The following is a 22,200-nucleotide window of genomic DNA, read 5'->3' on the forward strand; positions in this document are numbered from 1 at the left end:
TATTATAGGATAAGTAGAAGGATGGTCACTTACAATACTATTCAGCAGAAGAGACCAGAAAATCCAGCCCTTGATCGGAAGGAGAGATCCATCTCTATGTTCCGAACGATGGAGACTTCTTCAAAACAACTGCCTTGCCTCTCCACTGTACCAACTGGCCCCGAAGCAAATTTACGGCAGTCTTTTATATGAATCGTGTAACTGTGATTAAATTCCTCCTAACCTATTTCTGTTGTGACCCACTCACCTACAGAAGTCACGTAGGATGAATAATATTTAGAATTTTACTGTTAGGTGGAAACTTCTGGTCTCTTCTAACTCAATGAACATAAAGAAATAAATCAATCTTTGATTTTTCAACCTGTATGAAAAATATTTAAAAATATATAACTTTTTTTTCGACTGTGATTTCTACCACAGTATGTTTGGATCAAATTCTATAATAAAGAATTTATTGACTTCTACCAAAGTGATTTAGTATAGAAAGCTATCCTTCACGCCGATGGTGAAAACGTTTACTCTTGGATAAAATTCTAATTGCATTTTTTATAACTTGAGAATACAATATCAAATTAAATTATTGTGAAACACACTCGTCCATGAAGTGACAAGAAAAATGACCTCAGAATCAAAATCACGTGTGAGACCGATAGTACTCTGCGATACCGATTCTCTGTCTAGATACCGTCCTTTGTAAACATCTGCAATTGCTCGGTAGCTGCGTTTCCCGGATATAAGGGTGACTTCCATTTTATGTGCCTTTATCACACCTATTTTAGATCACCTGCAACAAAGAGAGATTATGTGAGTTTCAATATAATTTCCCACTTTGTGCCTTCACAACTCCCGAGCCCTCCTACATTAACCAAAAACAATTACACCACTGTATTTAATAAGCCACATGCTCCTCTTCCCATTTAAAAAAAATCGACTTGAATCCAATATAGCGCTTTGAAGATGGCGGCCATGATTGACACATACCGTAAAAGTTGTGGTCCCTCACCCAATGTCAGTCGCCATACTCACTTTTCACTTGTTCCCTTTCGGCTTCAAGGGTATCCAAGGACTTTTAACTCACCCTATATATATATATATATATATATATATATATATATATATATAGGATAAGTTAAAAGTCCTATATATGCTCATGACTCAAATATTGTTGATAAAAATACTCTTCTTAATAAATTTCCGGTTCCTTACTATCGTAAGATAATTAATTATTACAAAATAAATACCATTTTAATGCAATAAAAGTTATTAAGCGTTAATAAATATAACCAAATATTTGACCAGTTCTTGTGTATACAAAAAATTAAGAAAATAAAAATCTATTTTTGTAAAAAAAAAAGAAAGAAAGAAAGAAAAAAAGCCGAAGTAATCAGATGTAGTGTTATTCACATTTCACGACATTTTCGGTTTTCATTTTTTTTTTTTTTTTTGAAAAGCAAAAAAAGAAAAGCATTCGAAAAGATACTCAGGCTCATGTTCAAACATTTCTTCTGGATATTGGATATACGGCCATATACAATAGGATTTTTATATTCATATACTTTACATCTACTACTACCGGTACTACTACCACCACTACTAATACTACTACTACTGATATTATTATTATTATTATTATTATTATATATTAAAGTGCTTGAAAAGTGTATATGTTTGTTGAGATTTGTATGCTTGTCTTCAATTTTTGGACAATGGGATCTCAAAAACCGCAAGTGCTAGAAACGTGGCGTTTTAGCTGGTCGATTGCAAATTTTGTGTAGATTCTTCAGTTCTAATTGATTATTTTAAAAAAAACATGACCGTTGTTTTTTATTCCATTTTTAAGGGTACACTGGAAGTGTTGAAATTTTAAAAAAAAGTAAAGCCTCATATCCTGCGAGTTATGTATTCCAACGCCACATAGTTGTATATGTAACCACTCCAATTCGAGGTCTCTATTTGGGTGAACATTTATTTGTAACCACTCCGTGTAATCTGGTCGCTGTTCGTGGTTCGTGGTCCTACCAATAAGTATCTTCCTGATACTTGAACTTACCTGGACAGGACCTCTCCAAGAAGAGGTTACAAACTGTTTCCTAATCGCTCGTAAGTCTCAGTAATGAGATAAGCATTAGGCGCCGAGAGATTCGGGTGTCTCGTCTCGAAAACCTCACGGACGATCAGATGGCCATCCAGACCATAACGCACACAAACATCACTCATACAAACAACGAAAACACACTGGATTAAATAACACTATACTTATTTATTAGAACACTATTATATAAAAAAATAGCGAAGAGGAATGAACACAACACTGAACACTGAATATGTATAATAATTTTCGTCACTGAAATAACACTTTGCCCTTTTAAGGCAATATAGCCCTTTATATATATATGATTATAATTCAGATATCACTACAAATGCTTCTTTCACACCATTGACACACTTGGGGGATTAGCACTGGGGAAAAGTTGTTGGGACAATCCTACGAAGAATCCAGTTGCTGCGCCAACAACCCTGCAGCGTAAAGGTGAGTCTTCCACAAATTAAGAGAAAGTAGAATGCTGATGTTGAGAGCGCGTATGTAACTGACATGTACGCACAAGGTCTGCGGACCTGGGACTTCACTAGTTGGGGCTAGCCGTAAGAAAACGTCCTTCACCGGCTAATAGCTTGTGCCCCTTAACACAAATTAATACTTGATTCCCAACGCAACGTGCGTAGTGGCTGTGTACAGTACCGGAGTCAAACTCCCTGAGCACCAAAGCTCTAGGTACGGGCTGCAATGGTCGACTGAAAGTGTTGGCAGTACATTCCAAGAATCACTCAGTTTACTCACCTCTAGGCACATACAAACAGAATACGGAAAATAATTTATGTTAATTTTAGTCAACTGCCTATAATGCACTAGACACGGCGATAACTCTGGCGTGAGAAAGTACAGATAAGGAACTGCAAAACAACGCAATTGGTGCCACTTTGGTCACTGGAACATCTGGTCAGCCCGTATTTGTCTAAACTACTGCAATATTTCCATAAGCGATTAAAGAAAACACTTAATTCAGTTCCAAATAACTGCAGAATATATACTGTGCATATAATAAGTCATGGAGAAACACTGAACTGGTTCGTCACTAACTGAAATGTTCTCACCAAAAGCAATGTTTTAAATATATATATGAAAAAGCGATGAAAGACTTCTTTGTCCAATTGTGTGGGAAAGAAGCAATTACCACCGAAGAAAGAACCTATATGCGTCGCAAAATAAAGTACAAATCGAAAATAATAAATACTGTCTTTAAGAAATATACAGAGCGTCCACAAAAAATCCTTCTATAACCTGGTGGCGGTTATATATAGAGGTTATATATATATCTCTCACGTGTTTGTTTCATGGACAAATGATAATGAAAAACGAAGGATAACCATTTCTCCAGTCTAAGATGAATCTTTATTGTTGGGAATGTTTTGCCCAATGAACACCGTATATCACTCACATTATAATTAATTGTGTGTTTAATGTATTTGCTTATTACATACAGAATGTGAGAAGAAAACACTGATCATACTTGAATTAGAAACTTCAACCTTGGAAACGGTGCGAGATTTTGAAACAATGATTGAAAAAATCTCCCCTTTATGGTACCTCTTGCCGATTTTTAGCAGGGCATCTTTCACTTCACTATAAAGGGACATGTACAGATGTGAGGAATGACAAGGAGATTGATGCTCATATGTGAAAATTGCGCTGTGCAGAGAGTGCAGGTTCAGCTAGTAATATAATAATAATAATAATAATAATAATAATAATAATAATAATAATAATAATAATAATAATAATAATAATAATAATATAAAGACGCCTAACATAGGATAAAAATTTACGTTTTATGTTCAATATAAGTATGTTTCTTTTGTATACAGTATATTGTTAATTCGTCATTCTAGATGCCTTAATAAACATAAAATTGAGCAAAACTTGCACCTTAATACCATAAACAAAATGGAGTTTTATGATTACCGTAATCATGGCAATTACTGCTATTTTCAGAGAATTGAGAACTTTATATATGATAGTATTATGTCCTAAGCTATTTGACGATATGACGAAAAGAAATCTGAGAGCACAGTTTATTAAAGAAGACATAATTGATAGGATAACAAAATGACCATGTGTTAAAGCCACGGATGTTATAAAATAGAGGATCTGTCCATATGTATCCTCATTCTATTAACTCAATGAAGCCAAAAAGAAGAAAAATCAACCGAGTATCAGCACAAGAACCGAGTCTGATTAGCTAATCTCGCTTCCGCCATGAATGTTGGCTCAAAGCATTGTGATCTTATTGGCGTGGAGCGGACAGAGTAGGGGTAGCAAAACTGTGACGTACGGCTTTACAATTTTGTTATATAGGTAGATCCTCTATTTTATAACATCCTTGGTTAGAGTCCACAAATACGTAACGCTACATAGTTTAACAATATGCTGTTAGTTCATCAACGAATCAATGTTATTTCGGTCTTTTTTATTTTTAAAACAAGGAAATGTAGCTCTCCAAGCGCCTGATAATGCTGGGTCATTACTGAATAGTCTTTGCTTACATTGGAAGTAGAACATAAGGCTATGCACTCAAAGACACACGTCGCTAAGCGTTACTTCAAACAAGTTCAGGCCTATATTTCTAATAGTTTCCCTCTCTCACTAATAATCTTTGCTATAATAATTATTTCTTCTTTTCAGACTCACTAATGGAAAATATACAATCTAAAATTTCAGGTGAGACTCGAACTCATGAGCACAACATGTAAACATTAGTTCTATGATGTAAAGTTGGAATTAGAATGTGTTCGACTGTATTCAATAACATAGTTTAAAGCTACTACCCACATACGCTCGTTATTTCGTGAATTTAAGATATGTATACGTGGACTGTAGAAATAGTAGGTGGGTGTAGGCTATTGTGGGCTAAGAAAATGCAAAATTCATTTTTCAAGTCGTAATACTGCGGAAAAGTTGCGAATTGGGGAGACTAAAAGAGGTAAAGGGAGAAATAAAATCGGTTTAAATCTTCCAGTTGCGCATGTGCTCTAAAATTTTGCTGAATTTGGAAAACTTCACATTTTTACGATAATTGTTCATCTTACTTATCTTGTCAGTATTTAAATGTAATAGCTCTAATCGTATCTTACTCGAACCGATAATTATTTAGAAATAAGAATTGTTCAAATCGGTTAAAGTATTCCGCTCGCGCAACATCTCTCACTCAGGTGCTCGTTGAACGAGCCATTGCCGTTGCGCGAACAGAATACCTTGACCGATTTGAACAAATAAATTCGGTACATTTCAGAGCACATGCGCAACCGGAAAATATAGACCGATTTTATTTTTTATTTTATTTATTTATTTACTCTCGTTTAGTCTCCCTAATTTGCAACTTTTCCGTGGTATTACGACTTGAAGAAACAATTTTGTACATTTTTCGGCTCACTCTAGTGTACACCTCATTATATCCTTGCATTAGCCTAACATTTAAATCCGTATGGCTATGCCAGCAAGTCTGTTCATCAAAACTAAATATAGTAGATGGTTGTTCTCTTAAAAATGTTCAATACATCTCAATACAGTAGACTTCCGAGTATCGGATAACTCGGATAAAAAAAGCCGGATAAGCCGTATTGAGCATACCACAAGAACAATTTACGAATATATAGTACTGTACATACTGTACAGTTGTTATTAGGAACATCGTCAAGCGTACTGTATTGAGGTCCGTTACACACTGACGAAACAATGAACAAGGAGCAAAATGCTGCTCTCAAACAAAATGAAAACCCAGGGACAAACTTAATTGACCGGGGACCTAACCAGGAACCCCACGCATGAGAAGCAAGCGCTCTACCACTGAGCCACCGTAAAACCAAAATGATATTCAAATGGATAAAATGATATGATTTTTTTAAAAAGAAGATAATGAAAAGATTTGAGAGTTTGCAACACTGTTTGATGTGATAAATACCAGTTCTTGATATATTGCGTTTTATCCTTGTGAAAGGAGTGTTTTCCCTTAATACTGGAAATGAACCATCCATCTGTTTCACGGAAGCTTTCCATTTTGTTCTGTTTTGTCTGTTCACACTTATCCTGCTAGAATAATCTCCTTAATCCCTCTCCATCACCTCTGACCTTGCTAATGGTACAGCAGAAGTCACTTCATATCATGGCTTGCAACGGAAATTCAACGCATTCCTCGTGAGTTGTGTTTCAAGTTTCTTTTACCTTTGAAATGCTTTTGTTTTTAAAAGAAATCAAACAGAAGATATTAACATTAAAAAAAAAAAAATGATTCAAATAACCAATTTGACAATTCACAATAATATTTCTCAATATGACACAACCTTATGAATTCCATTTTTCAATTAAATGCTTGTCGTTTCTCAACATGTTGTGCGTGAATCTATTCGTGAACGCGCTGTGCACAGTATCGTAATCCTTTGCAGTTTCAAGCACTTTCATGTGTATAATTGAATATACAGGGTGTTACAAAAATATGTCGTAGAATTTTGAGAAGAGATTCCTAACATCAAAATAAGAAAAAAAGTTCCTATGAACCTGTGCGCAAAAGTGGATAGTTTCGGAGATATAGAGTTCCGAAAATGTGAAACAAATGAAATTTAAAAGTTCGTAGCTGCACTACTATGGGACCTATCATAGTCGGGTCAAGACATCACTGAGCAACTGGTATGTGAACTATCCAAATATCAATGTTTAAGAATGTTCCAGTACTTGCACACCAATTTTTAGAGAGGTAGGTGGAGAGTGATCAAGCACTCCCAAACAACATCTCTAAAAATGACTGTGCAAATACTGGAGATTCTGAAAGACGAATATTTGGATAGTTCGTATACAAGTTCCTTAGTGACCTCTTGACCCGACTTTGATCAGTCTTATAGTAGTGGAACTATGGACTTTTAAAATTCATTTATTCATGTTTTCGGCACCCTTAACTACGAAACAATGCACTTCCGACCACACGTCCATACGAACTTTTTTCATATTTTGATGTAAGCAACTTATTCCCAAAATATTGTGACAAATTTTTTTGTAACACCCTGTATAACGATCACTAGTCCATGTTTTAGGGAGCACGATAGCTGAGTGGTAGAGTGCTCACTTCTGGTCGAGAGGTTTTTCATTCGATCCCAGACCATATGAATTTGTATAAAGGTGGTGGGAATGATACATGTATAGGCTATTTCGAACGACCACAATATGAAAAGTACAACACCTTTTCAATCATTAATAGTCGCCAATGATATATAAAATTACTGTTAACATCCATGTTTACCTTGTTTGGTTAATTAAATTTTATGAATACTAGGAAATACAACACATCAAAACTATTTTTGTTTACGAATAGAAGAGGCGACATTTGAATACAAGAGGACAAGATAGGGAAGCTTAAACCAATTATTAACAACAAACATATCGAAAGGCAATTCCTAGAATCATTAAAATTACAGTACATTGCGATCTATACAGGAAAAAGTGTTCATATCCAATCACTTCTGGATTTATGTTTTGCTTCGTTACATTTAGGCTTGAATTGACATGTAGTATATTTAGCTTACCATATTTAGCATCAAAACAGTACCTTCTGCAACACCGCTGTAATTTAGATGTTTTCTGGGGAAAGGGGGCAAGTATTAATATTTGGACCCCCTAGAAAAAGTTTTGGCTTCCCGCAAAATTCAAAAATAGGTCCTTTTTTTTTCATCTTTGTCTTACTCTTTGTATGACCTCCGGAGCCTATGGTCCCTCCTGCACGCCCCTGGGCCCATTCCATACATGACAAATTAGTTAAGGGGACAATATTGACAAATCTCAAAGCCATACGAATAAATATTATTTCTAGGGTCCCTAATAGTAGACATTTGTTACAGAAATTTGCCCAGGACTCATTTTTGTTTTATTTAGCTTTTGTGCGCTGTTTTGTTTATGTAATGCAGTGAACCTGTTTGATGCTTCATTTATAATTTCATGTTCGTATCGTATATGTACTCGTAATTGGAGTAAGAAAATTTTGTCTTAAAGTGGACCTCCTCAAATGGTGGGGAGCTCCCCTGGGACAGTTGCCCTCCTGACTCCCAAAAGTTACGGCCCTACTTTGATTAATATTGCAAGATTAACGTTTATTGTCTTATTAGGCCAGTTAGTTTACAGTACTATATATCTTCATTTATGATAGCGATAACTTATTCATTTAATTTAGCTGAAGTATGTTGCTTAAGTCTACATTTTCTTGTCCCATTTTTTTCTATGACGCAAAAAGTTTTAGTTTACAGTTAGTTCATGCTTCCCATTGAAGTCTTTCAGCAATACAATCGCCTAATGTATTTTGAAATTACCGTTTATCATTAGCAAATAAGAACAACCATCCATAGTTATCTATAAAATTATGTAACAGTTGTGTAGGAGAAAAATAATGTAACCATAACAAAAGTAATTTATTATCAGATATTGAAGTTTTTTTTTTACTACTATTACATCTAGCCTATCATCAGAAACATTCATCAATGTCCACGAGGATTTACTATTAATATTATTATTATTGTTGTTGTTATTATTATCATACGGCCACCTCACTTAGTTTGGTTTACTAGTAATAGTTTTGTGTGTTTCCTAGTGACATCTATGCTTATTAGATAATCACACAAAATGTTCGTTTCTTTCAACCATGTTTCTGTGAGACAATGAAAATCATATTTTCATCATTTAATTTCGTTCGTGAATGAATATTTCTTCGTGTTTAAACATATAATATATATAAACTATAAGAGTAACAGAGATAAATAAGAAAATTTTTAATAGAAGTGAAGGTTGTGGCAGATCTAGTTCTAGGAATAATAATAATAATGAGCAGGGACGCTGATAAAGAAAAACGGGAAAATTCTAATATTCGCCGCACTTCTTAAACTATAGTAGGGCCTAATATTTTTCATAGAGCCGAGAACAAGAGGGAGGGTATAAAATTTGGGCAGACTTTACCAGGAATTAAAATACATACTCGTATAATCCCGGAATTGCGGTGCTGGGGATGTTTTAAGTAACAAATTAAACGAGAGTTTCCTTAGATATTTTTATTAAAAGGCCTTGTGTCCATCTTAAACATTTTATTTATATGTTTTTCAATATTCACGTAGTTAATTAGTAATCAATATTCAGGTAGAAAAGTTAGTATTCAATATTAGGTAGAAAATTTCTATATTTAGATAGTTAATTGATTTTAATTTAGTTAACCCATTAGTGCCCAGAATTCCCCAGTGGTATTTTGAAAAGTTTCTTTTCGCCTACTTGGTCTTAATAGTACTCTAAAATAGAAATTAAAATATTTTTGAAAAATATTTATTTTTTTCTTGTTTTTTAGGCCGGCAACTTAAGTTGCCAAATGGCACATACATATTCAAAAAAGGGAAAATTTTGGAAAGTTACAATTTTGAGGGAGAAAATACACTGAGAAAACATAACTATTAAAATCAAGTTAATCCTTCCTTTACGAACCTTCAATCCTTCCTTCTGGAGTCTTTGAAATCAATCCAGTTGAGTATTTCTCCTCAAAACACATTGTAGCCAAAAACAATGCTAACCTTACGTCAATATATCATACAAAAAAAATGCAACGATGTTATGACGAAACAGACTCCAAAGTAACTTCATGGTTAAAACCTGCAACGCCAATCCATGAATTTCTGCGCTATAACAAAAAATTGCCGTGGCAACTTAAGTTGCCAAGGGGCAGTAATGGGTTAATATATATTAAAAGAAATATAAAGATTAGTTAACAATGTATTATTTCTGTTAAGAGTGTAAAATTGTCACAACAATGGGCATATATTTTGAATTTTAATGAAAAATGAAAAAAATTATTCTTGATTGGTAGAGATAACAAATTATGTTATGTTATCTATGATTTCAGTTGGAGTAGTAGTCTGAAGAAGGAAGTGATATACTTCCGAAACTGTAACAATCCTCGTTAATGTATAATAAAGAATATAAACAGCCTTGTAAGAAAGTTATGTTTAATTTGTGTTTGAGAGTTTCATTTTATTTACAGTACTTGGGATATGGCAATTTCCTTTTAAATTTCTTTCAACACTCGCCCCATCTAGTTTCCATCACTTTGTTCGAACAGGAACACTTTCTCGTCTTATTCCTACTTTTTCTTTGACGAGGACAGACCCGCAGCAAGGGGGTTAGGGGGGCCTGTTCCCCTAAAATTTTAGTGGTCCCTCCAGACCTCAATACAAAATACTATTATTAATACGAAAACAATTTGTAGGATAATTTTTAATGACTTGGCCCTCCTTAACATATCCATGCCCTCCCCCAAACCTCTGTGGCTGGTTTCGGGCCTGGACGAGGATATCGGTATGTTGCTCCGTTAGATTCTCACCTTCTATTAATTTATACTCCTTTGCATCAGGGGTAAAAGTGCGGGGGAACGTGGGGGGAAGGCATCCCCCACCTTAAAAAAATATGTACGGCGTCCCCCTAGTTCGTAAAAAAATTACAATTGGCAAAGATAGGCAGGGGGAACGGCGTAGCGTCATGCCGCCACCTACCGCCACCTACCTTTCCAGATCCACTTTTACTACTGCTTTGCATTTGTCTTCTCCATAAGAATTTCTGTTTTCCAATCCATATCTTCCATGTATTCTTTCATATCTTACATGCCTATGGTTGAGGTGAACAAGAAGAAGAATACTGAAAGTTAGGAAATTACTTCTAAATTTACTAAACTCACTGTTTTAGGCAACGTAAGGTACCTCGGCAAAAAACGTGTCCAACCATTTTAAATGGGAAGTTCATACGTGGTCCCGCGTAGCGTATAGTTGCTAACGGTCCCGCTTTCGGTGCGAACGGTCCCGGGTTCGATTCCCGATGGGGGCACTCGGTCGAAAAAAGTGTAACAACGCATTTTCAGGCCAGCCAATCTGAATGAGTTTTTCCTGGGTTTTCCTCATTCACACCGAGCAAATGCCGGGATGGCCTCACAGCTGCTTTTTTCCTTTCCCAATTCTTTCTTCCTTCCCTTTCGTCGGTTAGTGTGAATGCCAGGGGACGTCATTCCTCAGACGTGTCGGGCTAACATGACCGTAGATGCCGAAAGCCCAGAAATCTAATTCCTAATCCTAGTGACGGGCTAACATGACCGTAGATGCCGAAAGCCCAGAAATCTAATTCCTAATCCTAATCCTAGTGACGGGCTAACATGACCGTAGATGCCGAAAGCCCAGAAATCTAATTCCTAATCCTAGTGACGGGCTAACATGACCGTAGATGCCAAAAGCCCAGAAATCTAATTCCTAATCTAATTCTAGTGACGGGTTAATATGGCCACAGATGGAAAGCCTTGAAATCTAAATCCAAATTCTAATCCTAATGGGAAGTTCATACTCCAAATTTCATCAATTTTATATATAACCCTAGGAACACCAAGGTCATTTTTGGGTTACATGGAACACCAACGGGCGTGCCTCTGAGGCTCACACCATATAGGTCATTATTTCTCACGGAAAATAATGTATCTTGTCTGATATGAACTTGGGATGTCTAAGATATCATATATTTTTATTATCTATTATTACTAGGTTTCTAAGTACAGTGTTGCCAACTATATCTGTGTAATTGTTTAAGTTACCAGTTTTCATTTAGGTCAGGAACTATGACCTATTTATTTTGTTTGTTTGTGTAGAAAAACTATCAAACAGATCAATAGCAACTTAGTACAGTGTAGTATGCGTACAAAGGTGGCTTCTAAAAGCATTTTGGTGGTGGTGCAGTAAAATGGGATAGAATGGGGAAGAGTGAGGCATGGGCGACCAAGGCAAAATTTTCACCTGGACAAATTGACTTTTAGGCGCCCCTTAGTCCTAGCCTATATTTTACAATTTATTACAATGATTTTAATATTTTAAACCCATTTTTCAAAAATTAAAATTAATACTCAAATACATGATATAGGTATATTTAGTACTTAAAATATACATATGGTATCAATTACATTGTGTTTTATTATTATTATTATTATTATTATTATTATTATTATTATTATTATTATTATTATTATTATTATTATTTATGTACCGATACGTATAAACAAAAACAATATCGAACAGCATTTATTGAATACTGCTAATGGTAACATGATTACTGCTCGCATGCTGTAACATTTCTCCAAGAAAAAAAAAAAAGAACTTTAGTCTGGACACTGAAACAGCTGATTAGTTATTTCCGCATACAGTTAGCAACTATGATCTATGTTAGTAGGTCAGGTTCAATGAACATTGTACTTCGTTTGTTCATCGAGAGTTAACAGCGCCACCTATGAACTGTGGTAGAAATGACAACCCGCGATTAGCGTCAGAACAGAAGAAAAGGTAATCGTCGACGGATCTAAAATTACTCTTTGGAAATAAGAATACAAGTTAGAAATTGTAATGGGTTTGTTAAATGGATTTGAAGTAAATTTTGTGAATAGTGTTGAAAAATAATTTAAGATCCGTTTGTGAAGTGGTGTGAAAGCAAAGCCTGAAATGTGAATAATTATATAATCGTATTGTAAGTGTGTGTTTGATGTGGCATGTTCAACGGAACCGTAAGTATGTTCTAAATTCTAACCTTTTTATTTTTGCGCCATTTTGGACCGATTAATACTTCGTTTCTGAGGGATATGTTCATCGGATCACACGTAACTATTTCTTTAGTTATATTGAAATTAACATATAAATTACTTGAAACATTTTTGGATTTAATATTGAAAGCTTTAAAATATTATTTGGATAGAATTAATTTATGGGCGTTAAATTGTGGAATTGTTCACACCGCTATCAAAAGAATTGAAAGGGGAAGATTTCAATTTAAGTGTAGTTTGTTATGTTAAGTGTTAAAAATATATATATATATAGTTATTGCTATTATTCTAGTTGTTACATATATTGAAAATAAATTGTTAATTATATTGAAATTTACTGAATACTTCTTGCTAACTAAATCATTTGCCTTTAATTCCGCATCAAAGGAGATTATATTAAACCCTTTCGAGAATAGCAGTGTACCCGTTATGGCGCATTACTGCTACAATGCGTAGTCCTGGCCCCCCACGATCACGCAGTTCTTTGAAAACAATTTCAATCGTTTATACTTCGTTTACTCCCATTTGCTCCGCAGTAGCTCCGTTTGCTCAATTACCGCTCCCGAGAAAATGGAATCTTAAAGTGGGGGGCCAGAACAACGTCGTTCCAGCCCCCCCCCACCCAACTAAAAATAATAGTTGAGGGGAACGGATGGTGGCATTCGTTTGTACTTCGTTTGCTCCCATTTGCTCCACAGTTTCTGCGTTTGATCCCCTACCGTTCCCGAAAAAATAGAAATATAAAGTGGGGGAGCCAGAACAACATGGTCCCACCCCCCCACCCAATAGCAGAGAGAAACGGATGGTGGCATTCGTTTGTACTCCGTTTGCTCCCATTTGCTCCGCAGTAGCTCTGTTTGCTCCCTTACCGTTCCCGAGAAAATAGAAATTTAAACTGAGGGGCCAGAAAAAGGTGGTCCCAGACCCTCAAATTAAAAACAGTAACAGAGAGGAACAGATGGTCGCATTCGTTTGTAATTCATTTGCTCCCATTTGCTCCGCAGTAGCTCCGTTTGCTCCCTTACCGTTAACGAGAAAATACAACCTTAAAGTGGGGGGGCCAGAACAACGTCGTCCTAGCCCCCCCCACCAAACTAAAAATAATCGCTGAGCGGAACGGATGGTGGCATTCGTTTGTACTTCGTTTGCTCTCATTTGCTCCGCAGTAGCTCCGTTTGCTCCCTTACCGTGAACGAGAAAATAGAACCTTAAAGTGGGGGGCCAGAACAACGTCGTTCCAGCCCCCCACCCAACTAAAAATAATAGTTGAAGGGAACGGATGGTGGCATTCGTTTGCACTTCGTTTGCTCCCATTTGCTCCACAGTTTCTGCGTTTGATCCCCTACCGTTCCCGAAAAAATAGAAAAATAAAGTGGGGGGGAAGAACAACATGGTCCCAGCCCCCCCACCCAATAGCAGAGAGAAACGGATGGTTGGCATTCGTTTGTACTTCGTTTGCGCCCATTTGCTCCGCAGTAGCTCCGTTTGCTCCCTTACCGTTCCCAAGAAAATAGAAATTTAAACTGAGGGGCCAGAAAAATTTGGTCCCAGACACTCGAATTAAAAAGTCACAGAGAGGAACAGATGGTCGCATTCGTTTGTACTTCGGGGGGGCGCGGTGGCTCAGTGGTAGAGCGTTCACCTCTGGTGCTTGGGGTCCCGGGTTCGATCCCAGCCCCCGCCAAGTGAACTTTGTGGTGGACAGACACCGTGCTCGTGGGTTTTCTCGGGGTTCTCCCGTTTCCTCCCACTTTCTTCATTCCACCATTTCACTCATCTCTCATAATCACCGTCTCCTTTAGCCTAACCGGCATAACCGTGGGACGTAAAACTCAAAGATTTCATTTCATTTTCGTTTGTACTTCGTTTGCTCCCATTTGCCCCGCAGTTTCTACGTTTGCTCCCCTACCGTTCCCGAGAAAATAGAAATTTAAAGTGGGGGGGGGGCAGAACAACATAGTCCCAGCCCTCCACCCAACTAAAAATAATCGCTGAGGGGAACGGATGGTAGCATTTGTTTGTACATCGTTTGCTCCCATTTGCTCCGCAGTTTCTACGTTTGCTCCCCTATCATTCCCGATAAAATAGAAATTTAAAGTACGGGGCCAAAATAACATGGTCCCAGCCCCCCAATCAATAACAGATAGGAACGAATTGTGGCATTCGCTTGTACTTCATTTGCTCCCATTTGCTCCGCAGTTCCTAAGTTTGCATCCTTACCGTTCCCAAGAAAATGAAACATTAAACTGGTGGTCCAGGAAAGCGTATCCCAGCACCTCGAATTGAAATAATCACGGAGAGAAACAGATGGTCGCAATCGTTTGTATTTCCTGTGCTCTAAATTGCTCCGCAATTTGTCCGGTTGGTCCCCTGGCGTTCGCGAAAAAATAGAATTTTAGACTGGGAGAGTCAGAACAACATGGTCCTAGCTACCCACTCAATGGTAGAGAGGAACGGATGGTGGCATTCGCTTCTACTTCATTTGCTTCAATTTTCTCCGCAGTTTCTCAATTTGCTGCCCTGCCGTTCCCGAGAAAATGAAACATTAAACTGGTGGTCCAGGAAAGCGTATCCCAGCACCTCGAATTGAAATAATTTTAATGAGGAACGGATGGCGGCATTCGTTTGTACTTGGTTTGATTCGCGGTAGCTACGTTTACTCACCATTCCCGAGGAAATGGAACTTTAAAGTGGAGACTAGAACAAAATTCTCCCAGCATCCCACACAAATAAACATAAAGCATAGGGGAGCGAATCGTGGCATTATTTTGTACTCCTAAAAAATGTAGTAAAAAATAATTTTTTGCGTAATTTGCCGCGAATTGTTCTGGAATTGTTTCACTTTCTTCCCTACTGTTCCCCGATTTTTAGGAGGTTGAGGACTGGGATCACATTTCCACACCAGCCGCTTCAAAATTCCTCTTTCTTAACATCAATCGGAGTAGACAAGTACTCAGAGCAATTGTGGAGCAAATACAAATAAACGAGATATAGCCAACATCCACTCCCCTCTGCGATTATATACGTCGGGACGGTGGCTGAGATCACGTGTTTAAGTTCTGCTTACTCGAGAACGTTAGGGAAGCAACCCAAGTAACTGTGAAGCAAATCGAAGCTAAAGAAGTACAAAATAATGCCACGATCCCCTCCCCTATGTTATTATGTTTATTTGAGTGGGATGCTGGGAGAATTTTGTTCTAGTCTCCACTTTAAAGTACCATTTCCTCGGGAATGGTGAGTAAACATAGCTACCGCGAATCAAACCATGTACAAACGAATGCCGCCATCCGTTCCTCATTGAAATTATTTCAATTCGAGGTGCTGGGATACGCTTTCCTGGACCACCAGTTTAATGTTCCATTTTCTCGGGAATGGCAAGGGAGCAAATTGAGAAACTGCGGAGCAAATGGGAGCAAATGAAGTAGAAGCGAATGCCACCATCCGTTCCTCTCTACCATTGAGTGGGGGGCAAAAACCATGTTGTTCTGGAACCCCCAGTTTAAAATTCTACTTTCTCGAGAACGGTAGGGGAGCAAACGGACAAACTGCGTAGCAAATGAGAGCAAAGGAAATACAAACGAATGCGACCATCTGTTCCTCTCCGTGATTTTTTTTAATTCGAGGGGCTAGGATCAGTTTTTTCTGGCCCCTCGAAGTTTCTGGATTCCTTTTTTCTGGCCCCTCACAGTTTAAAGTTTCATTTACTTGGGAACGGTAAGGATGCAAACTTAGGAACTGCGGAGCATATGGGAACAAATGAAGTACAAGCGAATGCCACAATCCGTTCCTATCTGTTATTGATTGGGGGGCTGGGACCATGTTATTTTGGCCCCGTACTTTAAATTTCTATTTTATCGGGAATGATAGGGGAGCAAACGTAGAAACTGCGGAGCAAATGGGAGCAAACGATGTACAAACAAATGCTACCATCCGTTCCCCTCAGCGATTATTTTTAGTTGGGTGGAGGGCTGGGACCATGTTGTTCTGCCCCCCCCCCCACTTTAAATTTCTATTTTCTCGGGAACGTAAGCGGAGCAAACGGAGTTACTGCGGAGCAAATGGGAGCAAACGAAGTACAAACGAATGCCACCATCTGTTGTTCTCTGTGACTGTTTCTAATTCGAGGGTCTGGGAGCAAACGGACAAACCTTTTTCTGGCGCCTCAGTTTAAATTTCTATTTTCTCGGGAACGGTAGGGGAGCAAACGGAGCTACTGCGGAGCAAATGGGAGCAAACGAAGTACAAACGAATGTCACCATCCGTTCCTCTCTGCTATTGGGTGGGGGGCTGGGCCATGTTGTTCTGGCCCCCCAATTTAAGGTTCCATTTTCTCGGGAACGGTAAGAGAGCAAACGGAGCTACTGCGGAACAAATGGGAGCAAACGAAGTACAAACGAATGCGGCCATCTGTTCCTCTCTGTGACTGTTTTTAATTCGAGGGTCTGGGACCACCTTTTTCTGGTCCCTCAGTTTAAATTTCTATTTTCTCGGGAACTGTAAGGGAGCAAACGGAGCTACTGCGGAGCAAATGGGTACAAACGAAGTACAAACGAATGCCACCATCCGTTCCGCTCAGCGATTATTTTTAGTTGGGTGGGGGGGCTGGAGCGACGTTGTTCTGGCCCCCCACTTTAAGGTTCTATTTTCTCGGGAACGGTAAATGAGCAAACGGAGCTACTGCGGAGCAAATGGGAGCAAACGAAGTACAAACGAATGCGACTATTTGTTCCTCTCTTAGACTGTTTTTAATTCGAAGGTCTGGGACCACCTTTTTCTGGCCCCTCAGTTTAAATTTCTATTTTCTCGGGAACGGTAAGGGAGCAAACGAAGCTACTGCGGAGCAAATGGGAGCAAACGAACTACAAACGAATGCCACCATTCGTTCCGCTGAGCGATTATTTTTAGTTGGGTGGGGGGCTGGAGCGACGTTGTTCTGCCCCCCCCCCCCACTTTAAGGTTCTATTTTCTCGGGAACGGTAAGGGAGCAAACGGAGCTACTGCGGAGCAAATGGGAGCAAACGAACTACAAACGAATGCCACCATTCGTTTCTCTCTGCTATTGGGTGGGGGGTGGGACCATGTTGTTCTGCCCCCCCACACTTTATATTTCTATTTTTTCGGGAACGGTAGGGGATCAAACGCAGAAACTGTGGAGCAAATGGGAGCAAACGAAGTACAGACGAATGCCACCATCCGTTCCCCTCAACTATTATTTTTAGTTGGGTGGGGGGCTGGAACGACGTTGTTCTGGCCCCCCCACTTTAAGATTCCATTTTCTCGGGAACGGTAAGGGAGCAAACGGAGCTACTGCGGAGCAAATGGGAGTAAACGAAGTACAAACGATTGAAATTGTTTTCGAAGAACTGCGTGATGGTGGGGGGGCCAGGACTACGCACGCTTACTGCTCTACTGTAAATTGTTTTGTTATATCAATAACATCAGGAGTCATTCTACCATATATCCGACTATGTTACAATCTATTCCAATAACGTGAACTACCAATAAATACATTTCACATATGTTGAACATGTCTTAAGCGACGGAGGGAAGGATTCAAAAGTACGCGCTGGTATTTTTTTTTTTTTTTCGTAGTGCCGCTTCTAACCCTCTCCTATGTTGTTTCAGAGTGGTATATTCGATTTCACAAGCACTGTCGAAATTAATGATTTGGCAAGAACTGTACATAGGGAAACAATAACATCTCCTATACACTCCTTTCAACAAAGACCGAAGTTTGGTGCGGCAGTGTCGTTTTCAAGAAATCAAAAGTAAGTGCTGTATACAGGGTAGCCCATCTTTCCACGGAAATATCTCGAAAACGGTTCAACATAAATGAACCAAACGAAAACTCAAATAGGAAATGCTATGGAGCAAATCCAATGGTGATGTCGCGGTGCCAACCAGGGCCGTCCTTCATGGGACCCGGGGTTCAACTTTAAAATTTCAAATAGAAACGAGGAGCGAGTGATACCTCGTTCGATAGATCTTTAAAAACTAAAACGCAATGTGGCAAATGATTTTTCATATCGGTCACCGTATTCAAAATAGAAGCCAAGATATGTTGCCTGTAAGAGACAAAATGTCCAGTATCACTAACATGAAGACGGTTAAAGATAAATTAACCGAACAAAAACTCAAATAGAAAATGTCATGCTAAACATCGAATGGTATTGTCGCGGTGGCTCCCAGGGCCACCCTTCATGGGGGACCAGGGCCCAACTTCAAAATTGTAAATGGAAATATGGGATGACTGATACCTCGTTCGACATATCTTTAAAAACTAAAGAGCACTCTTGCAAAAGATTGTTCATACGGTCACCGTTTTCAAAATGACTACCAAGACATGGTACCTGTATCAGATAAAACGTTCAGTGCCACTAATATGAAAACTGTTAAATATAAATGAACAGAACAAAAATTCGAATAGGAAATCACACAGGGTATTTATCATTCTACGGCTCGAGAATGTTGCAACAGAGGAAAAGATTAGAGTGAAAGTGCCATAATGCAAAGATGAAATCTAATTCCTCGAAAATTATCACTCCAACCTCCCTCGTAAGTGGATGAAGCGAGAAAGAACGGTGAAATTGCAAATGAGAACCTTAGTTTTTGCAAATTGTATGTACGAAACAAAGTTATCTGAAATCTGTTTTTATAAGAGATAGATGTCTCTGCAATGGGATAAAGTATGCAAAATTCTTGTTAAATTGTACCTTCTATTTTGATTGCAGGCAATGATTTTGAAGCAAAAACGAATCAATTGAAATGCGAAACAAATTTGTCGAACAATACAATTTTAGAACAATATGTACAACGTTGGTTTTGTTTAACAGTCGTCTGCATGATATTGGTTCGATCCTTTTCCTTCTGTCTTCTTGCATGTGATAGAATATGAGCTTCATTGAAATGTTGTCCACAGTTGCAATCCAAATAACTTTCAGCGGAATCTCAGTTGTTATCCTCAGTAACAAAACGGTACATACTGGTAGATGCCTCCTAAATATCTTGCATGCATTGCGTTAAATTATCAGGGGTGAAGAAGCGGATTATTACTCGACGTGCTCCATGTCATTTTCCTGTTTCACTTTTTAACTGTTCATTTATCTTCAACCGTTTTGGTATTAGTGGTACTGGACGTTTTATCTGATACAGGCAACATATCTTGGTGGCCATCTTGAATACGGTGACCGGTATGAAAAATCATTTGCCACAACACTTTTTAGTTTTTAAAGATCTATGGAACAAGGTATCACTCACCCAATGTTTCTATTTAAAATTTTAAAGTTGAGCCCTAGGCCCCATGAAGGGCGGACTAGCTGGCACAGCGACAACATCATTCGGTGTGCCCCATGGGATTTCCTATTTGAGTTTTTGTTCGATTCATTTATGTCCAACTGTTTTTGAGATATTTCCGTCAGAAGATTAAAATGGGCCACCCTGTATACTGTTCCCCTTCCACTATTACTTTAAAAAAGTAACATATATAAAATCCAATAGCATTCATTGTCTGGGAAAAGTTCACACAGAACAGCCCACCATAAACAATACCATCCATTCTTCTATATCCCATGTCTCCATTTGTCGATAGGGGTCGCGATGGCTCAGTGGTAGAGCGTTCACCCCTGGTGCTTGGGATCCCTTGTTCGATCCTAACCCCTGCCATGTGAACTCTGTGGTGGACAAACACCGTGTGCGTGGGTTTCCTCGGGGTTCTCGAGTTTCCTGCCACTTTCTTCATTCCACCATTTCATTCATTTCTCATCCTCACCGTCTCCTTTAGCCTAGCAGGCATAACCGTGGGACGTAAAACCCAAATATTTCATTTCGTTTTTTTCCATTTGTCGATACAACCCGCTACTACTATGAAACTCTCTTCTTCCATGGCGGAATGGAAAAAGATGATGTAACTTACTCTACTTTACAAGATTATGAACCAAAAAATCAGTAGAATTTACTTTTTGAGGCTTGTTTTGGCGCCCCCTGACCAAGGCGCCCCGGGCAGTTGCCCCGGTTGCCCGGCCCTTGGTCCGCCCCTGCAGTGGGGTATCGTATACTTCAGTATTCCAATGAATTCAGGATTAATCTTTTATAATTCCATCCCGGTTATCCTTCGAATGGCGAAATTCTTTCAAATGTTTTTTCCCGCGAAAATATAGGCAGTGCGACGAATATTCATTGGACACTATAGGGGATATCACCAGAGAAACAGTGTTGCCAATACAACATAAGTTACAATTTTTCTAGTAGCACAACGTCAGATTTTTGTACCTATGGAATGAACATGTAAAATGTAAGCAAACAAGCTACGATTTGTCTGTCAGTTTTGTAAACCAACACCGCTACAACATCATGAATATTACAAGGGATTCATTGCAAGAAACGTACCACTGCTTCCATTTGTTCCATTTGCATTATCAAATAAAATGTTCAAATCACTGTCTTTTGCATCAAAATCTGACAGGGTTGTTTCCACTTTGCTATATTCGAGCTCACTACCTTTTATGTCAGATTCATTTAAAAATTCTTTACGTTCTTTCTCAATTGAACTATGGCGAAGAGCACGATTTGACATTGTTCCAATGCTGCTGCAGATTCCCACATACAGTCACAGTCACAGAATAACGAACTGACAATCTCCTATGAAATATGCGTCTTCAGTCAGTGTTGCAGGCTGCTGCTTGTAGATTCTATGATTAAAAATACTTGATAACACCAGAGGTGCAGCAGCATAGTGCTTTCCAATTTCTACTGAAACTTGATTCTCTCTCTTTATATATATATATATATATATATATATATATATATATATATATATATATATATATATATATATATATATATGTGTGTGTGTGTGTGTGTGTGTGTATGTGTCTGTGTGATTATAGTATAAAGTAACATATTTAGTTGTTAGTAGGTTTGAAGAATAAAGTAATAGAAAATAAAATATTTAGGTGCCCTCCCAAAAATAATCAGAAAAAGTGTATATATTACCTAATTTTTAAAATGAGCAGTTGACAACACTGCACCAGAATAATACTCAAAGTGCCCCTGCATGTTGTAATACCAAATTTGTTTCAAAGAAAAATTAAATAATTAGCCAAAACACTGGAATATAACAGTTGGGGTATGCGATGAATAGCCCCTTAGCACTACTAAGGGGAGAGGCTCTGAGGCCCACAGCCCTTTATTTATAAATGGAAAAACAAAACACTAAAAGTGAAGCAAGTACGTTTTATGATGAATTGGGTCAAACTTGACAATATCATATTTTTTCAGACTTTTTGTGGAATTAAATGTTACAAAATGTAAAAAAAATAATAATTTGTGTGCCTCCAAGGCCCTCCCCCTTGGTGTTCCTAGGGATAAGACACGTATTTTCTATATAACTATATTTGAAGTTAGTTGTTAGCCTGATATTTTTTTTAATCGGCTTAAATTCGTAAGGAATCTTTATTCTATTGGTTAAAGATTTTTTCCTTTCTTATAGTGTCATATGAGATTTTCTCTC

General features: G+C 38.1%; 1 long non-coding RNA gene across 1 annotated transcript; it reads right to left on the reverse strand.

Moving 5' to 3' along the window:
- Positions 1 to 604: 604 nt before the first annotated feature.
- Positions 605 to 21,278, reverse strand: LOC145668983 (uncharacterized). The gene is made up of 2 exons (XR_014128122.1): positions 21,078 to 21,278; positions 605 to 784 (listed from the first exon to the last, which is right to left on the reverse strand). It is a non-coding gene; the product is annotated as an uncharacterized LOC145668983 (long non-coding RNA).
- Positions 21,279 to 22,200: the final 922 nt, after the last annotated feature.

Source organism: Thermobia domestica, chromosome 13 (assembly GCF_964235325.1).
Source record: "Thermobia domestica chromosome 13, izTheDome1.hap1.1, whole genome shotgun sequence".
Taxonomy (NCBI): domain Eukaryota; kingdom Metazoa; phylum Arthropoda; class Insecta; order Zygentoma; family Lepismatidae; genus Thermobia; species Thermobia domestica.